At 48.4% G+C, this 20,212-nt stretch overlaps 1 protein-coding gene across 8 annotated transcripts in view; it reads right to left on the bottom strand.

Annotated features, from left to right (window-relative positions):
* The window catches only part of HDAC4 (histone deacetylase 4), a 355,816-nt gene that overhangs the window by 262,115 nt on the left and 73,489 nt on the right, over positions 1 to 20,212 (bottom strand). Inside the window, exon 1 of one of the 8 annotated variants that reach the window (XM_030916078.1) lies at positions 8,198 to 8,220. The exons of the other annotated variants lie outside the window; for them this stretch is intronic. The gene's annotated coding sequence lies outside the window, so the exon portion shown is untranslated. Of the gene's footprint in view, positions 1 to 8,197; positions 8,221 to 20,212 lie in introns of those variants that run through there. 8 annotated transcript variants of the gene reach the window in all.

Below are 20,212 nucleotides of genomic sequence, written 5' to 3'. Positions count from 1 at the left end.
CAGCCTGCAGAGCAAGGAGTCGAGGTGGCCAGCCTGGCGCAGGGTGTGCCCCCAGCCACGGAGCTTCACTCAGGCTTGGGCTCTGTCCCGTGCCTCCCTGGGGGCGTTCCGAGGTGGCAGAGGAGCAAGCTGCGGCCTGTTATCCACTGCCCAGTCTCTGCCTCTCACCAGCACACAGATGTTTTCAGCGGCACCAACTGGCTTCTGCCTGAATTCATTTCATATTTTTAAATATGCTCTTAATGGAAAGCAACAAAAGTACTTGAGAAAACGCGCTGATGTAAATGTCCCTGCAGCAGCCAGGGACTAATTTTAGAAGGGGCTTTGAGGAGAAACCCAAGGGATGCTCACTTGCTGGAAACAGCCTCCTTCCCAAAGAGTGTGAAGATCTGGATTAGAACCAAGTATCCCCACGCTGCCCACAAGCCTGCTCCTCCAGTCGGGGGCTGGCCATCCCACTGAGCACTGATATCGAAGGCTGGACTCTTCCTAACCTCACGAGAGGTTAGGATGACAGGAATCATCCCAGTTTTCCATGCCACTTCGCAAACACAGCTGGTCGGGCCCTTAGCACTTCCGGACCCCCAGATATCCCAGGTTCTTTGCTGGAAGTTACGGACACAGAAAGTTTCTTATGAAAATAACGGCCTCAAAAGAAAGCCAATGTACAGCACTGGTGACAGAAAGGAAGATTCAGAAAAGCCTTCACGCCTGGCAATATGGCACACGCACTTTTAGAGACGTCTAATTATACTCAGGGCTGAGTTGGCTGAAGAGTGAGGAATATACTCCAAAGACAGGAATTCAAGGCAGGGCGAATCGAACACGAAAGGCAGCCTGGAGCCCAGGGCCTGTCCTGGGGACAGCCACCTGCACTGCCACTTACCCACTGCACTGTCCCTGTGAGTGTGTGTGGGGAGCGGCCCAGGGGAAGCCAGAAGACAGGCCTGCAAGCGACATGTCCAGGCCTGGGCTTGATGTTCGCTGGAAGGGGTCAAATCGAGAGAGGATGCCCCTCAAAACTCATCATCAAAGACCCCTCGGTTTGGGGAGAATTCAGACAACCCATGAGGCCTGACGAGCAACCCTGGCACCTGCAAACACAGGCATGTCCCAGGCAGCACCTCCCAGCACCAGGCAGAAACCAGCAGAAACCTTCTCTAGCGAAACACGCTACAAACCTCAAAATGACATCCACAAGAAAGATGGACATAAAGTCACAAACAAGGACCATGGGTAGCAGGAGTAAGTCCCGGAAAGACCTCAATTGTAGGAAAATCAGGTACTGACCCAAAACACACGTGAAGGACACTTGAAGAAACAAGAGAGGTCATCCAGGGTCAGGCTGGAGCTAGTGGCCACCAGGTCCTGTCACTTAGTGACTGTACAACCCTGGTGGCTTCCTCAACCTCCCTGTGCCTTAGCTTCCCATCTGCCAAAGAGGCATTAGAAAAGCCCACACTCTCCCTGGAACAAGGGTAAGGAAGAAAGGAGACAGATGTCTCAGCTGTTATTATTAATAACTATCAGAAGTGTCACATGGATCTGAATGATCCAAATGGAACTTGAAGAAACAAAACTGTCATCATTAAAATTTAAAACTAAATGAGTGAGTTAACTAATCAAGTATTAACAGATAGAGCTGAAGAGAGAATTAGTGAGCAGTAAAACAGCACTGAAGAAATAACCCAGGATGCAGCACATAAAGGTAAAGAGATAAAAAGCAGGAGAGGTTAGGGGACTGGAAGGACACCGGAAGACACGCTCACACACATCTGTAAACCAAAAATAAAATTCTAAGCTCCCGATCATCTGAATGGACGCCTCCTCTCAGCCAAGGGCATTGCAATGTTAACCTGAAAACCTAGTTCAGGTTGTGAAGGGGTGGGGCGGGGGAGGAAGCCAGATGTGCCTCATGATACCCTCTTCCCTTCTGGAACTGCTGACAGAACAGACTCTTCTAAGTCTGATGAGAAACACTTCAGTCTATTATCTCTGACGCCTGCTGCCCGGAGGCTTCGTCTGCGTGGTAAATCCTTGGTCTCCACAACCCCTTATCATAATCCAGACATTCCTTTGTGTTGATAATAACTAACTCTTTCAACCAACTGCCAATCAGAACATTTTAAAATCTACCTATCATCTGAAAGCCTCACACTTCGAGTTGTCCCGCCTTTCTGGGCTGGACCAATGTTCATCTTCCACATACTGATCGACGTCTCATGTCTCCTGTCTCCCTAAAATGTATAAAACCAAGCTGTTCCCCGACCACCTTGGGCACATGTTGTCAGGACCTCCTGTGGCTGTGTCACAGGCACGTCCTTCAGCTTGGCTAAACAAACTTTTAAAATTGAGTGAGACCTGTCTCAGACACTTTTGGTTTACACACCTAATCAGAGTCCCAGAAAGAAAGAAGAGAGATGATGGGACAGCAACGGGCAATGCCAATGCACGAGCACCAGAGAAACATTCAAAATGAAACCCAGCATGCCCAACCACACGTGAAAACATGCCTCAAAGCCCCTACACTTCAGAGAGCACGAAGGCACCATCAACCCGGCAGACCAGGTGACAGTGAGAAAGTCCAGAAACAGACGAAGTACAGACGAAACTCCAGGGCAGGATAAAGGTGCCATCTCAACCACTGGGACAAACAGGGATGTTTTAATATATGGTGCTGGGACAACTGGGCCACCGTCTGGGAAAAGCTAACAGTGAATCCAAACCTAACGCCATACACAAGGGTCAACTCCAAAGGAATCGGGGATGAAATGTGAAAAAGGAAACCGTACAAGCACTGGAAGAAAACATCTTCTGGAATTCAAGGAAGGCTTTCTAACCAGGACTGAAAATCCAGATGCAGTTTAAAAAAAACAGTAAGGTTGATACATGGAGGAAAAACCTTTTACGGGCAAAAGCAGCATGAGAAAGAATGTCAAAATACAGTGGACCAACCGCGAGCAGTTACTCGCAACACACATGAGAGATAAAGGCCAAAATCCCTGACATCAGCAGGACTCTCACAGACTGCGAGAGCAGAGACCAAAAGCCTGACGGAAAAGCCAAAGGCAAAGACAGAAAAAAGGCTCCCACAAACTGAAATACCCTTTATGTACCAAATGAGCAAATAAGTAATACACTCCACTCCAAAGCCCTGTGGGAACAGGCTCGCTCAGACACCACTGGCGGAAATGCAAATTGATGTCAGTTTCCTACAGGAAATTTTGAGAAAAAAGCTAACAAAATGATGTATCTGCTTATCTTTTGATAGAAATCACTCCATAAGCCAACTGTGAAGATACAACTCAGATGGCAGGCCCAGTGACTCACACCTGTAAATCCCAGCAATGTGGGGGGCCAAGGTGGGAAGACCACTTGAGCCCAGGAGTTTGAGACCAGCCTGAGCAACACAGCAAGACCCCATCTCTACAAAAACTTAAAGATAAAAAATTACCTAGGCATGGTGGCACGGGCCTGTAGTCCCAGCTACTTGGGAGGCTGAGGCGGGAGAACTGCTTGAACCCACGAGGTGGAGGCTGTAGTGAGCCTTGATCGTACCACTGCCCTGTACAGTACACCAATTGTCCCTACGTAAGAGAGTGGCTGGACGAATTCCCGAGTGTACGTGGCTGTCCTCAGGAATGAGCAGGCGCCTGTGGACAGACATGGTGTGGTTTCCAGGACATGCTGCTAGGGAAGAGGAGTTCCCTATAGGACATTCTTTCTGTGCAAGAAAGGGGAAAAATTAAAGCACACAAGGCCACCCAGGAAAGAAAGGGTAGCTCGTGGGGACAGGGTGGAAAGGACAGGGGAACGGCAGGGGTAGGGGACCCGCTTCTCTGGGTCTGGCTCCTATACAGTTCTGGCTTTTGAAACTGCAATTGGGTTTCACATAATCAAAAAGTGAAAATTAATACAATCAAAAAGTCCAAAGAGGGGGGAAATTCTAAAATGAAATACAAACAGAAACAAATAACCAAACCCCATTTCAAAGGAGTAACATAACCACGCTGGGGCGGGGGGGTGTGCATAAGAACTTGCCAAAGTGGCTTTTAGACCCGGTATCTGGACCATACGCCTTCAGTGACTGCTGGACTCTAGCTGGGGGTTTCCTTTTCGCAGAGGCACAGTTTAATCATCTCTGAATATTCTGGGATTGAGACTGAACAAATAAGGAAGTACATTATTGATTCTGAGAGCTCCATGTCTCGCTGTCAGAGGAGGGAGTAACAAATGTGAAAGGAGAAGGGCGGCCGATGGCCTTTGTGAGGCTGGGCTGGAACTGAGGTGCCATGTGTGCGGGTGGGGCCGGTGTGTGTGGGTGCAGGGGCGGATCTACACACATCTATTCACAGCTCCCGCTGCCGAGAGCTGGTTTCTAAATAGCATTCCCCGAGAAAGGAACCAGGCCGCCTTGAGAAACAGCTGATTCCAGGCCAGGGCAGGGAAAGTACAGGAGAGATCAGGACATTCTGTGTATCCAAGAGGGTAAAGAAAGGCCCCAAAACAGGGGGACCTGCCAGAAATGCCAGCATAAAGGGGCTCTCATTGGCCAAACTGGAACAATTTGGGCAGCAGAGCAGATACTGATAATTAAAGGTTATAACCCAGTTAATAAGTTAGGAATCTACAAGATCAAACTAATGTAAGTAAACAATAAGGAAACATAAATCAGGAGGAAAGGAATGCTCTTTACAGTAGAAAGTTAACTACGTGAGTCCACATTTCACGTCGTCCATAGGTTCTTGGAAACTGCAACTTGAAGATAACAACAGAGGGTCCTCAAACAATGCCAGTCCTTCAACAGTCATTTGATTGTAACACTGCTGAGAAAAAAAAAATCCTTGGTTTTCTTCTGTATTATTTCACTTAAAAGTCACAGTTTCCAAGAACCTCTTGAGGTTCATGAGGGCTTCCCGTACTGAACATAGTAAGAATGGTGGCACTAGATGACCAGTAGCTGCCACCAGGACAATAACAGACTCAGGCAAGAACCATGGAAGAGGCTGAGACTTGCGGGTCAGTGCTCAGGGAGTAGCAGGCTGTCTGCACAGTCCCAGATTATCTCCCTACCAGATACCTGCTAATTAGGCAGGAAACAATGTAACTTCACAGTGGAAACACCCACCAGCACCACCTTCACTGAGAGGATCCAGGCAGCAACAGCAGCAACCAAATATCAATATCACTGAGTATCACTGCGGTGGCCGGCCTCCAAGTCCAGTGGCATCGCTAGAATCCAATCACAAGGAAACTGCCGAAATCCCAAGCTGAGAAGCATTTTACAAAACAGCCGCCCCTGTGCTTCTAAAATGTGAATGTCATGAAACATACAGATGATGAGGAGACTGTCCCGGAGCAAAGGAGATTTGGGAGGACATGAGAATTGAATGCTCTGCAGGGCCTGTCATCTCCTGTTGATAACAAGACATCATTAGACCATCAGCAAAACATAAATACGGCCTACAGATGAGAGAACAACGCCGGATCGCTGTTATTTTCCAACTCTATTCACTGTATGTAGTTGAAGAGCGACCACGCTTATCTGAGGCAGCATGGCCTGGATCAGTTGGGGGAAGGCATCACATCTACCACTAACTTTCAAATGATTCTGACAAAAACAAAGGATGCATATAAATAAACAGTAATTCTTTGGATTATTTTTTGCTGATTTTCTGTAAGTTTGAAATTACAGCAAAATTAAAAGTTAAAAAGAAAAAAGTTAGGGAACAAAAATCCCCCATTATTACTGGAAGACACTAATCTTCAGATTGAGGAAGTCCAAAAAAAAATCAACAGGGGTAAGTGAAAACTCTTACTAAAAATGTAGAACACCAGGACCACAAGACACCTAGAGAGACACAACAGATTCCTACCAAGGAAGTGAACAGCCACAGTGGAACTGAGTGAACCAATCACATCCTCAGAGCCCTGGGGAAGAGCAGCTGCCTCCCCAGCACTGCCTTCTGTGAGGGATCATTCAACAATGAAGGGGAAAGGAGGCAACTTTCATACGACCAAACAACGGAACTTCTGCAGGAATTTCTAAAGGATGTTACTTCCAGAAGGAAAGTTAAAGCAAAAAAAAAAAAAAAAAAATCTGATATTCAACAAGAAACAGCAAACAAGTAATATCCACATACAGGAAAGTTTAAGGAGCAGTGGCCATAGGAAGCTGTGATAATGAAGGCAGCACACGGCCAGCCGCAGCCTCCCATTAGCAGCTGGAAGGAAGCCACACACACCCAGATGTTATCAATTCTGCAAATGATTAAGAAAACAAAACCAACAACGAACAGAAAAATGGGTGCCCCGTGTCAGAAGACACTGACGGCTGGCACAGCAGGCTGGTGGTCAGGTACAGGTCAGGCGAGGGTCACCTCCCAGGACCGAGTAGCAAGGCGCCCTGGTCAGTCTGAGGACACTGGCACTATGTGTAAGACGGCGTGGCTGTGCTGCAGGCCACACAGATTTAAAGTGGCTTACCTGTGACCCGGCACTCCCATTCCCGGGCAGGGACCTGGCAAAGGCCCAAGTCTGCATGTGCCAGAAAACACACAAAAGAATGTCCACGACATCATGTTTGAGCAGCCACATCTGAACATGAGTCAAAGTTGTGAAAATTCACAAAATTGAATGCAAGACACTAACGAACACCAGTTCCCTAGAGCTACATGCAGAAACATGGTTCTCGAAACCAGTCCTGCCTGAAAAAGAACCCACGAAATAGAAAACATATAGTATAATTCTAATTACATGAAGTTCAGAAACATAAAACTAAAATCGTATTGTTTAGGAACATGTGCATGTATGATAAAACTTTTTTTGGAAAAACAACACAATGAAAAGCAAACATGTAAATGTCCTTGTAATGGTCTCTGTCTCACAGAGCACACGGTCACTGCTGTTGTTTTTCTTTAAATGATGCAGATAAGGTCTATGTATTTTTTAATTCTTTAATCAGAGATTTATAATTAAAATTTAAAATAAATGTGTGTGCAGAGGATAAAAAGAAAATGACTAAGGGAGCTGAGAAAGTGATAAATCACCTGGAATTCCAGCACTCTGGGAGGCCAAGGCAGGCGGATCACCTGAGGTCAGAAGTTCGAGACCAGCCTGGCCAACATGGTGAAACCCCCATCTCTACTTATAATACAAAAATTAGCCGGGCGTGGTGGGAGGCGCCTGTAATCCCAGCTACTCGGGAGGCTGAGGCAGGAGAATTGCTTGAACCTGGGAGGCAGAGGTTGCAGTGAGCCGAGATAGCACCATTGTACTCCAGCCTGAGGAACAAGAGCGAGACTTCGTCTCAAAAAAAAAAAAAAGTGATAAATCAAACAAAAAAAATAAATTTGGAAGGAATTACAGAGAATGGAACGCTGAACTCCACCAGCCTGTGACAAATGACGTAGGTAAATCTAAATTTGCCAAACACAGAAATAAGGAAATTCGTAGGACTCTTTTGTTATGTAAAAATATGTATTTTAATCAAAACTATTTTGCTGTTGAACTTTTCTAGCTATTAATTATTGGCAAATACAAAATACGCTGATTCTAGTGGGTTCCTGATAATCTATAAAATTTTCTGAATCTTTTTGAGTCTTTTTATGTGAATTTATTTTGGTTCTTCCCATCTTAATGAAACTGCTGATATCTCAAGCCATACTGAACACACGTGCTACCGTCAGGTCAACCTCAGAACACAGCTTTTAAGACAAGGCCTCTAGAGTTTTCCAGCCATGAAAGATTCATTTTTGCTTTCAAATGATCCCCAACTTGTAAGAACTACATATTCTCTCCAACTTAGGTATTTTAAAATCAGTTATGAAAACGGAAATATTTTATCTTTATTTTTCAAAACATTCTCTCATATTTACATGATTTATACCGCTTTCCTTGTATAACAAACTGTCCTGTAATAAAACCTTTGATAATGAATAACTATATAATGTACTGTTATTTTCTTTTCCTCAATATTCTATTTAGGGTTTTAAACCTATGTTTACAAACAAAATATGCTTAGAACGTTTGCTTTATTATTGTCTCTTACAGATTCTAAAATCAAGATACTCTGAGCTTCATAAGATTAGCTTGCATTTTTCTGTGTTTTGAGGCAATTCTTAAATAAGGTGAACGTGTATAAATGTTGGAAAAATATTACATTATCCCTGAAGGAGCAGCTGCTTTCAAGAATTACCTAACTGGGTCCTTTGCAGAGTTTTCAGAAGTTCTTCCTCTTAGTGACAACTTCCTCTTAGTGACATGCTTCTTCTTGTCAGAGTACGCGACGCTTTTCTTCTAAGTTCTGACATTTTCTAATTACTTGCTCTGGCCCGGTCAAAGCCCTCCAAAGCCTTGCCATAGAGCACAGAACATCACAGCTTCCGCCCACACCAGGACTTCCCCTAGACGCTGGCTTCATCATTCTCAGGGCAGCATCTATCCCTGACAGCACATGCGGTTGTTACGGGGGAGGGTCTTCACTGCGAGTCGTCCAGGTTCTTGACATGTTAAAGAATTGGACAAAACACACAAAGCAATGAAAGAATGAAGCAATGAAAACACACATTTGTTTAAGCGAAAATACACTCCACAGAGCAGCAGCAGGCACTACAGCAAGCAGCTCAGGAGCCCCAGTTGCAAAATCTTCTGGGGTTTAAGAACCCTTTAGAGGTTTCCTATTGGTTACACCCTATGTAAATGAAGACTTGGCTTGTGACCAATCAGAGGCCAAAGTGAAGTTATCCCTTATGCGAATGAAGACTTTGCCTACAACCAATCAGCGGCTGAAGTGAAGGCTCAGCCTTCAACCAATCAGATGCTGAAGTGAAGGATCCCTGTCTCCAGATCCTATTCTCCTGCCTTGCAATGACAAGTTTAGGGCAGTAAAGCCTTACACTTCAGAGCTCACTGGTTAAGAGTCAATGGCTTGGCACAGCTCCTTGGGCCAGTGACTTCCTTTCTCAACGCCTCTGTTTTCTCATCTCTGAAATACCGATGACGTAAGGTTAGCAGGACCCATCCCTAGGCTGTTATAAGGATTACAGCTGTAAATATGTAAAAACACTTCGGACAGTGCCTCTGCAGAGCAGACTCCATCACTGCCAGCCACATTTACCACCCATCTACTGTTTGACTTTCCCACTGGCACCGGGTGTGGCAATGGGTGGGGGCTTTTCCTGTGTGGCTCACCAGTAGACCCCAGTGCTTAGAGCAGCCTTGCATGTAGGAGATGCTCACAAGAGGTGTCTTGACTGGCTGGGTGCTGGTGTGTGGACTGGAACCAGCCTAAGGAAAGCACTCTTCAGACTCTTCATCCTGCCCAACTGTGGGTAACCTGGGTCTGTCACTCATCCCCACACCCAGGGCCCCACTCCTGGCTTCGGTAAGTGATGTCACCAATGGCTGCCCCAGCACCTGGGCAGACTCCTGTGGTCCTTCCTTCTCAGGAAGCCCAGAAAGAACTGCAGTCACTGAGGCAAAACCCAGCACTGCTGCAGGGTGTGTGGAGGCATCTTGCCATAGCGGGGGGTGCACGTGCCACAAACGGCTCACTCTTGATGATGAGGGTGACCCATGCATGCCCCTTGTCCCCACAGTTCTGTTTCTGGGACTTTATCCTAACAAAACAATAATGATAAGAACAATCAGTCCCAAACATAAAGACACGTGTGCAACAATGCTCACTGAGGTGTCACTTACTATACAAAAATTTTAAGTCCCATTAATAGAGGATTTTTAAGTACTGAAATATTATGGAGCTACAAAAAAATCCCATTGCTGTTCTATCATGTATGTAATAGGTACGGGTATGGACATGGGGAGACAGAGAGGGAAAGAGAGAAAAAGAAAGAGAGCTCCTGCTCGAGAATCTCCAAAAAGTCACCTACGACTTTCTCGGAATTGTGTGCCTCCTGGCTAACTGTGGTCTGCAAAAAGTCACCTGCGACTTTCTCGGAATTGTGTGCCTCCTGGCTAACTGTGGTCTGCAAAAAGTCACCTGCGACTTTCTCGGAATTGTGTGCCTCCTGGCTAACTGTGGTCTGCAAAAAGTCACCTGCGACTTCCTCGGAATTGTGTGCCTCCTGGCTAACTGTGGTCTGCAAAAAGTCACCTGCGACTTCCTCGGAATTGTGTGCCTCCTGGCTAACTGTGGTCTGCAAAAAGTCCCCTGCGACTTTCTCGGAATTGTGTGCCTCCTGGCTAACTGTGGTCTGCAAAAAGTCCCCTGCGACTTTCTCGGAATTGTGTGCCTCCTGGCTAACTGTGGTGTGCAAAAAGTCCCCTGCGACTTTCTCGGAATTGTGTGCCTCCTGGCTAACTGTGGTGTGCAAAAAGTCCCCTGCGACTTTCTCGGAATTGTGCGCCTCCTGGCTAACTGTGGTGTGCAAAAAGTCCCCTGCGACTTTCTCGGAATTGTGCGCCTCCTGGCTGACTGTGGTCTGCTAAAAGTCACCTGCGACTTTCTCGGAATTGTGCGCCTCCTGGCTGACTGTGGTCTGCTAAAAGTCACCTGCGACTTTCTCGGAATTGTGCGCCTCCTGGCTGACTGTGGTCTGCAAAAAGTCACCTGCGACTTTCTCGGAATTGTGCGCCTCCTGGCTGACTGTGGTCTGCAAAAAGTCACCTGCGACTTTCTCGGAATTGTGCGCCTCCTGGCTGACTGTGGTCTGCAAAAAGTCACCTGCGACTTTCTCGGAATTGTGCGCCTCCTGGCTGACTGTGGTCTGGCAAAAAGTCACCTGCGACTTTCTCGGAATTGTGTGCCTCCTGGCTGACTGTGGTCTGGCAAAAAGTCACCTGCGACTTTCTCGGAATTGTGTGCCTCCTGGCTGACTGTGGTCTGCAAAAAGTCACCTGCGACTTTCTCGGAATTGTGTGCCTCCTGGCTGACTGTGGTCTGCAAAAAGTCCCCTGCGACTTTCTCGGAATTGTGTGCCTCCTGGCTGACTGTGGTCTGGCAAAAAGTCACCTGCGACTTTCTCGGAATTGTGTGCCTCCTGGCTGACTGTGGTCTGCAAAAAGTCACCTGCGACTTTCTCGGAATTGTGTGCCTCCTGGCTGACTGTGGTCTGCAAAAAGTCCCCTGCGACTTTCTCGGAATTGTGTGCCTCCTGGCTGACTGTGGTCTGCAAAAAGTCCCCTGCGACTTTCTCGGAATTGTGTGCCTCCTGGCTGACTGTGGTCTGCAAAAAGTCCCCTGCGACTTTCTCGGAATTGTGTGCCTCCTGGCTGACTGTGGTCTGCAAAAAGTCACCTGCGACTTTCTCGGAATTGTGTGCCTCCTGGCTGACTGTGGTCTGCAAAAAGTCACCTGCGACTTTCTCGGAATTGTGTGCCTCCTGGCTGACTGTGGTCTGCAAAAAGTCACCTGCGACTTTCTCGGAATTGTGTGCCTCCTGGCTGACTGTGGTCTGCAAAAAGTCACCTGCGACTTTCTCGGAATTGTGTGCCTCCTGGCTGACTGTGGTCTGCAAAAAGTCACCTGCGACTTTCTCGGAATTGTGTGCCTCCTGGCTGACTGTGGTCTGCAAAAAGTCACCTGCGACTTTCTCGGAATTGTGTGCCTCCTGGCTGACTGTGGTCTGGCAAAAAGTCACCTGCGACTTTCTCGGAATTGTGTGCCTCCTGGCTGACTGTGGTCTGCAAAAAGTCACCTGCGACTTTCTCGGAATTGTGTGCCTCCTGGCTAACTGTGGTCTGCAAAAAGTCACCTGCGACTTTCTCGGAATTGTGTGCCTCCTGGCTGACTGTGGTCTGCAAAAAGTCACCTGCGACTTTCTCGGAATTGTGTGCCTCCTGGCTGACTGTGGTCTGCAAAAAGTCACCTGCGACTTTCTCGGAATTGTGTGCCTCCTGGCTGAACTGTGGTCTGCAAAAAGTCACCTGCGACTTTCTCGGAATTGTGTGCCTCCTGGCTAACTGTGGTCTGCAAAAAGTCTCCTGCGACTTTCTCGGAATTGTGTGCCTCCTGGCTAACTGTGGTCTGCAAAAAGTCTCCTGCGACTTTCTCGGAATTGTGTGCCTCCTGGCTAACTGTGGTCTGCAAAAAGTCATCTGCGACTTTCTCGGAATTGTGTGCCTCCTGGCTAACTGTGGTCTGGCAAAAAGTCACCTGCGACTTTCTCGGAATTGTGTGCCTCCTGGCTAACTGTGGTCTGCAAAAAGTCACCTGCGACTTTCTCGGAATTGTGTGCCTCCTGGCTAACTGTCGTCTGGCAAAAAGTCACCTGCGACTTTCTCGGAATTGTGTGCCTCCTGGCTAACTGTGGTCTGCAAAAAGTCACCTGCGACTTTCTCGGAATTGTGTGCCTCCTGGCTGACTGTGGTCTGCAAAAAGTCTCCTGCGACTTTCTCGGAATTGTGTGCCTCCTGGCTGACTGTGGTCTGGCAAAAAGTCACCTGCGACTTTCTCGGAATTGTGTGCCTCCTGGCTGACTGTGGTCTGCAAAAAGTCACCTGCGACTTTCTCGGAATTGTGTGCCTCCTGGCTAACTGTGGTCTGGCAAAAAGTCACCTGCGACTTTCTCGGAATTGTGTGCCTCCTGGCTAACTGTGGTCTGCAAAAAGTCACCTGCGACTTTCTCGGAATTGTGTGCCTCCTGGCTAACTGTGGTCTGCAAAAAGTCACCTGCGACTTTCTCGGAATTGTGTGCCTCCTGGCTAACTGTGGTCTGCAAAAAGTCACCTGCGACTTTCTCGGAATTGTGTGCCTCCTGGCTAACTGTGGTCTGCAAAAAGTCACCTGCGACTTTCTCGGAATTGTGTGCCTCCTGGCTAACTGTGGTCTGGCAGCGTAAAGAGAGCATTTTCCTTTCTTTCATCTTTCAGCACTGTTGGATGTTAAGTAAAGATAAGACTACATCTTAACTTTTGAAACTGGGGAAGGGGAGTATTTTCCCATTTATTTAATACACTGCTTTCATCCAACAAAATCAAAGCAGTAAGTGGGGTAGATCCTTGGCGAGCCTGTGTGTGGAAGACACTGTGCAGTGTTAGGCGAGAGAGGAGGCATCTGGGAGCTCAGGCCACGCCCTCCAAGAACCTGCGGCCAACGACTTAGGTGTGTGTGCTTGGAAAGTGCTTCTTCATGCATGGACATGGGAGAGGTAATGCTGAATTCATGTCTCTGGCCAACCTGGATTTGTGGAGGAATATGCCAGTGAGAGCTCAAAAAGCATCCCCTGTCACGGGGCCCCGGGGCAGCCGGTCACACACACCTGGGGGCCTGCACAGGGAAAAAACACCGCCACTCGACCAGGCAGAAGTGCCACAAAAACATTCATTTTTATGTTTTCTAAAAAAAGGCAAGAGCATCTATTGCCGTTGAAATATTTAACTTAAAAAAGAAACAGTGCAAATTTCAGAATGAAATATATCCTCTATCACTCCCCCTAGAATCCAGGGCACGGAAAGTGCATCTGAATGTGGACACATGCGCTATGGTACGCACCGATGAGACACTGACACAGGCTGGTGCAACTTTTAAAATGCAAAGGATTAGCACAATTGAAGGTGTGAAACTAGAAGGCAGCTAAAAAAATTAAAAAGTAGTTACTGCACATAAATAAGAAATTTGGGGTCTCTGGAAAATATTTTCAAACACAAAGTACTTAGATAATCCTGAATTTGAAACCCAAATTGGACATGCAAAGGCAAAAATGTAGCCACAATTAGCTGAAAGAAACACAGCCCTGAACCATCCTATGAGAACCCAATCCTGCCACAACTCAGCAACGGGAACTCAACACGGAGAAAGAGGTCCTCAGTATCCCGGACAGAAGGGCTGGTGAAAGTGAAAATTAAAAGCAAGAGAATAATAGCAATTTTTAAACTCCTTCAGATAAAATAAATCAATCCTAATCCCTGTAAAGCCTATTGTCATTATGTGTTTGCTCTCCAGGGACCAAGCAAGGCCAAAGAGCCTGCGTGTCACGCTGTGGCTTCCTGCTCAGCAGCCTACCTGCTTCAATGCAGTAGCCAGCACACTCAGGACTCCCGGGCAGATACCACGCAGGACTCTGATGCAAGTGGTGACAGGGTGGTCGGGAGAGCCCCACTCACGAGGCACCACAGCTCATAGTCAGCACAACTGGGAACCCATGCTGCAGACAGCCTGTTCTCTGTCTCCTGTGGAAACCCTGGTCAGTTGTTCTTAGGCTCGCCATCCTTTGGAGAGGAGGCCATAACAGAAGGGGGCGTGGGCGAGGTGCTGCTGTAGGGATGCAGCAGGAGGGATGGGAGCCAGTGAACGAGAGACTGTGAATATGGCTGCAGCACCCTGGCTTAGGAAGAGCAGAATCTACACCGACCTGGGAAGGAACAACAACTGCAGCTCAGACACTTCCAAAGCACAACTTTAGAAATGAGCAAGATCTTTCCTCTAAGACACATGCTCTCTCACAGCAGCTAAAGGCAAGCAACATCCTCTTCAACAAATGGTGCTGAACCATCAAATCACTACAGGCAAAGGAATGAAGTTGAATCCCTACCTCATACCATATGCAAAACTTAAGGCAGAATAGATCAATGATCTAAATATAAGAACTAAAACCATAAAACTCATAGAAGAAAACACAGGGGGGAAATCTTCATGACCTTGGATTTGGCAGTGGCTTCTTGGATATGACATCAAAGGCCAAGCAACAAAAAACAGATTAACTGCACTTCATCAAAATGAAAAACTTCTGTGCACCACAGGACACCGTCAAGAGAATGAAATGACAACCTACAGAAGAGAAGGAGATATTTGCAAATTATATATCCATAACATATGAAGTACCCCTACAACACAACAACAAAAAACAACCCAATTCAAATATGGGCAAAAGACGTGACTAGACATTTATCCAAAGAAAATATGCCAGCGGCCAGTAAGTACATGAAAAGATGTTCAACATCACTAATTATTAGGCAAATGCAAATCAAAACCACAATAAGATACCATTCACACTCACTAGGATGACTATTATTTCAAAATCGGAAAATAAAAAAATATTGGTGAGGATGTGAAGAAATTGGAACCCTCGTACATGGTGGGCGGGAACATAAAATGGTGCAGCATTGTGGAAAACACTTTGGTGGTTTCTAAAAACTTAAACACAGGGCTGGGCACAGTGGCTCATGCCTGTAATCCCAGCACTTTGGGAGGCCGAGGCGGGTGGATCACCTGTGGTCAGGAGTTCGAGACCAGCCTGGTCAACATGGCACAACCCCATCTCTACTAAAAATACAAAAATTAACTGGGCGTGGTGGCAGGCACCTGTAGTCCCAGCTACTCGGGAGGCTAAAGCACAAGAATCACTTGAACCCTGGGGGCAGAGGTTGCAGTGAGCTGAGATTGCACCACTGTACTCCAGCCTGGGCGACAGGGTGGGACTCCAACTTAAGGAAAAAAATAGTAACAATAAATTAAACACAAAATTATCATAGGATTCAACACTTCTGCTCCAAGGTATATTCCCAAAAGATGTCAAAGCAGGGACTGAGAGACATGTGTACACATGTGTTCGCAGCAGCGTTAGTCACAACAGCCAAAATGTTAAGACGGTCCAAAGGTCCATCAAGAGATGAATAAACAAAATGCAGTGTATGCACACAACGGATTACTCATCCTTAAAAGTTTCAGGAACCCAATTCTGACCATGCCACAACACGAGTGAATCCTGACACATGATGCCAAGTGAAAGAAGCCACACACAAAAGGACAGAAACGACAAATACGATACAATTCCATTCACAGCAGGGCCCTAGAGGAGTCAGATTCGCAGAGAAAGCAGAATGGTGGGTGCCGCAGCTAGTGGGAGGGAAATAGGGGATTGTTTACTAAGTATGGAGTTTCTGTTTGGGAAGATGAAAAAGTTCTGGGAATGGATGGTGGTGATGGTTGCCCAACAATGGGAAAATATTTACTGTTACTGAACTGTGTGCTTAAAAATGCTTAGAACTGTAAATTTTATGTTATGTATATTTTACCACTATAAAAAAGCATGATGAACAAAGAAACTAATGTACATGTTGGTAGACAGACTGAAACAACACCCAAGTGTTATTTCAAGAATTAAAAAGAAATACATTACTTATTAAAGGAATCAGGGACTGCTTTATTAACTGATATGAAATAATCTTCAAGGCATAATAAATGGCAAAGCAAGGAGTTGAAAGAAAACAGATGGCAGTATGTTCTAAACTCTCCATGATTTGCTAGAGAGTTCTGGGGCCATGGGCATCCCAGCGAGCCAGCAGCTGGCTTCTTCTCTGGTCTGAGACGCCCACATCCACTGCACCTGAGGCCTCTCTGAAGGCTGGCAGAAGCCCGTGGGGCAGTTCACATGCTGCCCCCAAGCACACAGAAGTCACCCGTCATACTGCTAAAGAGAAGTGCAAAACGGGCCCAGGGGTGTGACCTTCCCAGGACATGCGCGTGGGCACGAGAGGCACAGCCTGAGCGAGACCACATCACTCACTGGCGGTGCACCTGTTTCTGGAAAAAAACCCTGACTAGGATGATTCACCAACTGCCTTCACTGAACAAATGTTTCAGAATCTGAGTAGCAGAGCCCTAAGGAAGCCGCAAGAGCCCGGGGTCAGAAGGCAGCGGCCTCGCCCGGCTCCACTGCAGCTGGGTTTCCTGGGGCACCCGGCTTCGCCCTGGGAGCCTGGCTGTACCCATCTGTGAGGGAGGGTGTGCCTTTCCCACGAAGTGGCCCAGGGTTCAGCTGAGCCAATGGCATGAATGAGGCAAGCCCAGGCCCGATGAACATTCCTCCCCTTCCCCAGGGGATAGGGGGTACCCCCATGCAGCTCAGAAACTGCTCCGCAGAGCCCAGGTGTCCAAGGAGTGAAACTCAGTTGTTCTGCCCCTCAGCTACAATAGGGGAAGACTTTTCTCAATTTTACATACAAAGTTAGTATCGTAGACAGCCTGGACATTTTTTCATTCATGAAACTCCCTTAAATTTAGTTCATACCACAGTTTATGTGCATAGGCAGAAAACAAGTCAAAATTGAAATCTCGAAATCAGATGCTAGCCCCCAGCCAGCCAGCCCAGACTTGGCCTGGGACTGCCCTTCTGCTCACAGGGCTTTCCAAGAGAGACTGCCTGGCTCACAGGATGGGACTCAGAACCAGGGCCTGACACCCTCCCCAAAGCATGCCTGTGCCCTGCAGGCCCTCGGAAACCCACAGCAAGCCTAGAGACACTCTGGCCAAGTTCATGGGCATGGCCAAGCCCTGCCTGGTTCCTGGCCTACACTGCTCCCTGCAAGCTAACATCCAGCAGAGGCCCCCGGACAGTCTCTGGACAGTCTTCCTTCCCATGCTGTCCCCACATGCACACCATCCAGGGGCCTGGGGTGGCTGCCATTTCTTCTGAATGTCTGCACAGGCCCATGCCAGGCCCCATCCACAAGGCCCCTCACGGCACATCCCTCTACATCTGCCAGTGGCTGGTCCCCACCCTGAGCAATGTAAGCTGGATGACACCCCGAGAGCCACACATTTGCACCATCTACCTACAGCAGGGGCTCAATCAATACCTGGCAAATGCCTGAATCAGTCCTGAAAACACTGGAGGCCCAAGTTCTTTCTTCCAGTCACCCTGGAGGAGCCCTGGCGCTGGCCCACGTGTGCTCCCCAGTCACCCAGGACTGTGAGGAGCCCAGCTCCCAGGCTTCTGGCCTCTTCAAGGGTATCCCAGATGAAAAATGTTCTACAAAAACTAGGGCAGGACGAATGCAGTCCAGGGACCTCCTGAGGATCTCACACGCTGCTGAAAAGGCCTTACGACGAGGTTTGCTGCGGGCAACAGGAAGCACTCTGTAAAGCATTCTGTCCTTGAGATCTGGACAGTGAGGCACTGGCTGTCCAGCCCGAGTTTCCCAGACCTGAATGTAACACTGTGCAAGCCTCACACACAGGGATCTTTCTTAACCCTACAGAATGCCCACTGGAAGGAGGCAAGCACTCCCGGCGAGGAAAACATCCTATCCATGAGGGTGGGGAGCTGGCGAGGGAGGAAAAAGACACACCAAACATTTCAGGAAATAAATCACATCTGTGCCCAGCATCCTCCCCCAGCGAGCACAGCACACATCCCATCCGCCAGGCTCGGCACCTCTGAGAAAAGGACTTTGTCAGGCGCAGCCACATGCCTGACCTCTCGGGCGCCCGCTGGCCCTCTTTATCTCCAGCAGCCGAGCCCGGAGCTCAGAGGGCAGGCCAGCCCTGGCCGAGAGTCAGAAGCGGTGGAGCTGGGCTTGGTGTTTATGTCTGATCCAGACAACTGGGGGTTTATGACGATTTACTGACGCAAGAGCTCCCCGAAGCCGCATGCCAGAAATTAATCAAGGGAGGAGGAATTCTTTTTAAGAAACCACTTGGCTGCTGCGAACCTGCCTGAAAGGCTGGGAGTGTAAGCTGAGCTCCTTCCTCCAGGCCCAGGCCACCAGGCAGCGGCAGCACACCCAGGACCCACAGGCAGAGCCCAGGGCCAACCCCAGATGGAGGCAGACGGCATGGAAGGTCCTGCAATGCCAACCCCCTACATCCCCCCCCAGTGCAGCTATCTCCCCACCAGCCAATCCTGGGCCGGTCCACTCCCAGAAGGACTCAGCCCACCAGCTGTGGAGACCCCAAAGGCAGGTCCTCCTATTGGAATGACAGGAACCCTCTGTTATCTGCTAGTAAAATTCCTTTCTCAGGAGTTGAGTTTTATGGTTTACAATCACTCATCACCAAAAGAGAAAAAAAAGGAAAACATACAAGTTTGATTCTGCCCTGTCATCACAGTGAGACAGGGGCAGCCTCTGCAGCAGCAGCTTGGGTTGGGAGGGCAGGGGCCAGGGAGGGCCAGCAGCTCCTCTCCAGCTTTCTGCCCACCCCTCCTCCCACCGGGGCACTGCTCCTCCTCACCCCCCCAATCCTGCTCCGCCTGTGCCCTGGGCAGCAGCATCAAGCGGGGGTGCTGCCAGACTGCCAGGTGCTGCCGGCTGGGGGAGGGAAGCTGGCATCACACAGACACCCGTGCTCCATTTGTTTTGTGATCTGATGTCCAAGTTATTCTGAAATTTCAAACACTGAAGGACACAGGTTATTTATATTTATCAAAAAGGGCATGAGTCTGACAAGGTTGACTAAACTAAACCTTGCCAGACACTCAGGGCCTGGCCTGGGCTACAGAGCATTCTGGATCCCAAGAGAGGACAGCAGCTGACATCCCTGGGTAGGAGCAGGCGCAGGCTCCACGCCTGCCTCACTTGATTCTCACGACAACCCTATAAGGTGAAGTCTCTTAGGAGCCCCAGTTCTCAGAGAAGGGAGCAGAAGCCTAGTGGGAGGCTGCCACGGTCACACAGAGGGGCCTGGATCAGCGGCCATAGGAGCTGATGGCTGAAGGCAGCACGCAGGCCGGGTGCAGCTGCCTGGAGAGCCACGGGAGAGCCAGAGGGACACTGGGAGTGGTGCCAAGTGGCCCAACTGTCAGCTTTCCACAGGAGCACCGGAAAGGGGAGGTCCAACCAGGCCCTAGGGGGACCCTGTGCCAAAGGAAGAGATGCCTCGCAGGAGACCCCACGAGGGAGTGGCAGCTGCTAACCCTGCCTGGTTCCAAAGGCCTAAGCGAGCGCCCCTGGGGACTGCAGCCGGCAACCTGGCAATCAGGACTGCAAGAGGGCGATAGAAAGGAGTGTGGCTCACCAGGGACACCCGAACTCCAGCCCCACCAAACACTGGTCTGGGTTTCCGCTCTAAGAAGCTCTTCTCTACCAGCATTGAACAGGCTGTCAGTGACCCCGCACAGTGGCTGAAGGCAGCCACGTGGCAGAAGTGGCACAGGTCAGCCAACCTTCACACTCTGTTTTCTCATCTCGGAGGAGGATGCTGATTCTGACAAACAAAATAACTGCTTCTCCATAATGCTGATACCCTGGTCACGAAGCCTGGCCTTCTACAGGAAGAAAAATCGCTGGCTTCCTTACTAGGCTATCTGTAATAAAATGTGTCAATACAAGTATATTTATCTTTAAATGTTTTAAGTGAGCAATTATAATGAATAAAATATACTTTTTAAATGTCGTACACTAAACGTGGTATTTGTAACCCAACCACTTTGGTTTAATGTGGCACAGAGATCTTGCCCTCAGCCATCTCCATCCGAAAAGGCCACTGAAGAAGACAGGCTGTGCTGCCATCCCAGCCCCACATGCCACGCTC

The sequence above is a fragment of the Rhinopithecus roxellana genome, chromosome 14, assembly GCF_007565055.1.
Source record: "Rhinopithecus roxellana isolate Shanxi Qingling chromosome 14, ASM756505v1, whole genome shotgun sequence".
NCBI classification, from domain to species: Eukaryota; Metazoa; Chordata; class Mammalia; order Primates; family Cercopithecidae; genus Rhinopithecus; species Rhinopithecus roxellana.
Note: the sequence above shows the minus strand (reverse complement) of the source record. Positions and strands in the feature narration are given on the sequence as shown.